The following is a 3,369-nucleotide window of genomic DNA, read 5'->3' on the forward strand; positions in this document are numbered from 1 at the left end:
TCCTTTGCGGATAGCAGCCAGAGATGGCTGTCCTCACTGTTGGTTTGACAAACTGAGTTTGATAGGTTTTTCCACCTTTTGAAAAAAAAAAAAAAAAAATACTCGTGTATCATATCATGGCAACAGGTAAGTAAGTACTCGTGTGGGCGTAATAATCAGCGTATCATATCATGGCAACAGGTAAGTAAGTACTCGTGTGGGCGTAATAATCAGCGCCTATACCATCATCCCCCTTCTGCTACTGCAACAAGGAAAACCAAAACCAAAACCCCAACCCTACCCAACTAGCTGCAACAAAGAAAACCAAATCCCCAACCCTACCCTACCCAACCAGGCATGGCCATGAAAGAAGCGCACACAGAGAGAGAAATGAGAAAATGGGGAATGATGGAATGTGATAGGATGACATGGAATGGCATGTTGGTGGAGAATGCACTGCGAATAATCGACCGGTGGCCCCCCTGTCCCGACCCCACGCACCACCACGCCCAATTTCCCCTTTTTCCCCTAACAAACCTCCTCATTCCCTTCCATTTTCTTTCTTCTGCTTGTGGTGCGCGTGATCAGTGGGTGGTGCCACTAACACATTTCAAATCGAAATCCCACTGTGAGCGGCGTGAAAACTCCCTTCCCAACAGCGCCATCGCCATCGCCATCCAATGATGCTGCTCATGCTCATGGCCATTACACCTGATAAATCAATCCTCCCCTGCCTCGTCCTAATCATCATCATAATATTCCTTATTCCATCTCATAGCTACCAAGTTCGGCCGCAGTATCTGTAAGCTGCATGCCATCTTTCACATCCATTTTTTTTCTTTTTTTCATTATGTGTCGCACTTCGTAACGGCATTGTCAAGTTTTTTTTCTTTCTATATTTGCTTGCATACTGGTGCTGCAGGCCCACATTAATGTGGTGACAAATTTTTTATATCTTCTGAGTCATAATCATGGTCGACCACCCCAGTGCTTTCAGCGAATGTCAACAAAACACTGTAGGAATTTTTGTGTAGTTGCTGTAATGAGCATTCAGAACCGTGGCTGATCATTCCTCTGGTGTGTTGTGGCTTTTTAGTATATTTTATTTTGTTAATCTCTTTCTGAATTCTTTCCTCATCTGTTGCACAGTGATCAGGGCGGATGTTATTATGGAGAAGGAAATAAAGACTCGCATGGCCATGAATATTCTGAATTTCGAACAAGACCTTCATTATGAGACTGCAGAGATTCGACCCCACGCCGGTATCGACAACTTTTTGTGGGTTAGTTACTGAAACCTTTGCTTGAATCTTCTACTTTTATCTTTTTGTCGTGGATTTCAGCTACTGGTTTTAACATTTGGCTCTAATTTATGTATGTGCAGTGTATGAGAAAGCCTTCCTGATATATAGTGGATTCGAGTCACTGTTCCGAAGAATATTCTGGAGTCCTGTAGCATTCAGCTGAAAAAAATATAATGGCCGCAACCGCTGGAATTGACCCGGACACCATGCCCTGTCCGGGTTTCGAGGGCTTTGAAAAGAGGCTCGAAATCGAATTCTGGGCATCCCCTGTTACTGTAGAGAAAGGGGGCCTGAGAACTCTGAGTTTCTCAGACTTGGATGAAATTCTCAGGGCCGCGCAGTGCACGATAGTATCTGGCCTGAGTAACAGCTTGTTCGATTCCTACATTCTTTCAGAATCCAGCCTCTTTATCTACCCTCTGAAAATCATCATCAAGACCTGCGGAACCACGCAGCTCCTGAAATCAATCCCTCCTCTGCTGCATCACGCAGGCAAGCTCTCCTTAAGAGTACGCAATGCAGATACAGCCGTGGAACCTTCCTGTTCCCTGCAGCGCAGCCTTTTCCTCACCGCAACTTCAGTGAAGAAGTGAAATTCCTGGATCACTACTTCGCCCATCTCGGCTCCAAAGCATACCTAATGGGAACCGAATCCCACAAAATAAATTGGCACGTATACTCAGCCGTTGCGGAGGAAGAGGATTCGAACCCGTCACCTACGGCTTACACACTGGAGGTATGCATGACGGAGCTCGACAGAGACCTTGCGGCGCACTTCTACAAGAGGCCCGGCAACGAGATGGCTAATGAAATGACGGTGTCCGCCGGGATCAATACTCTGCTGCCCAATTCCCAGATTTGCGATTTTGCCTTCGAACCCTGCGGCTACTCCATGAACAGCATTGAATCCAGCGGGTATTCGACCATACATGTTACACCCGAGGAGGGTTACAGTTATGCAAGCTTCGAAGTAATGGGCTACAACCCTCGAACCCTGGACCTGCAAGACCTTTTAAGCCGTGTTGCAGGTACATTCAATCCCTCTACATTGTCCTTCTCTATCTACACAAACGATTCTCGAGAACAGTCTGGACAAGATCCTCTGAATTCTTGGGTGCTTTCGGCTCTCCCCAGCGGTTATGAGTGCGAAACCACCAGCCGCCAAGAACTTCAAGCAGGAGGCATAGTAGTTTTTCATACATTCACCAAGAAATCTGCCACTTCCAGTCCAAATTCAGCTAAAGCCCCACTGCCAATATTTCCCACTGAGGAAATTGCACAGACGCAGTCAATCAACAAGAGCATGAAGGACTCCATTAATAAAAATTACAGAAAGGGCAGCTGTGGACTGGACGTTGCTGCTACCAGAACACTACAAGCCGATACAATACCCTCTGCTGCTGCTCCAGCCATTGATATGGGCAGGAGATACTGAGCTGTCTTTCCTTTTTGTTTTGGGTCTTCAAATTGATATTAAATTATTATCTTGTTTCCAAGATTTTGATGTGAAAGAGCAAAGGTAGCTGAAAAGCATTAAGCTTTTACTGGTTCAAAGTTATATGAGACCCAAAATGTTCATGTGCATGTAGAAATGTATACCCCGGAGACCTGTATGGATGTAACAGACTCTGAGAATAGTTAAGGAATGTGATTGTCCGATTTTCATCCTTTGGGCAGAGTGATTGTGAGGCATTCTCTGCTGTGCCTATTGGGCAATTGTACAGCAGAAAAAAAAAAGTTGTTATCTAAGTAGTTTCTCTCTAGTTGTCTGTAATAGCTGGTATAATATGACGGGGAATATAAACCTGTGAAAATTTTCACATTGACAACAATAGAGACAAATTGCTTATTCCCATGAATCTCAAATTGCTTATTTCCATGAATCTCTGAAATATTACCAATTGATTTACATTGGTAATATTAAATCCTCTCAAATAATATTGTAAATTTCATATTTAAAAAAAATATGTTATATTATAATTTAATAGCTATAAAAAATCTCAAATCATTAATAGTTATATATATATATATTTTTTTAATTATATAAATTATTTTTTAGAAAGGAAAAATATTATTACGTTAAAAA

General features: G+C 42.9%; 1 pseudogene across 1 annotated transcript; it reads left to right on the top strand.

Annotated features, from left to right (window-relative positions):
• The first annotated feature begins 873 nt into the window (after window positions 1-873).
• On the top strand, window positions 874-3,133 carry LOC149169541 (S-adenosylmethionine decarboxylase proenzyme 3-like; annotated as a pseudogene). Its single transcript, XR_016259392.1, has 2 exons — window positions 874-1,262; window positions 1,364-3,133. The product of XR_016259392.1 is annotated as an S-adenosylmethionine decarboxylase proenzyme 3-like (transcript).
• The last annotated feature ends 236 nt before the right edge of the window (window positions 3,134-3,369 follow it).

The sequence above is a fragment of the Pinus tabuliformis genome, chromosome 4_2 (assembly GCF_031772625.1).
Source record: "Pinus tabuliformis cultivar Carrire ecotype Pingquan chromosome 4_2, CPIR1, whole genome shotgun sequence".
Classification (NCBI taxonomy): Eukaryota; Viridiplantae; Streptophyta; class Pinopsida; order Pinales; family Pinaceae; genus Pinus; species Pinus tabuliformis.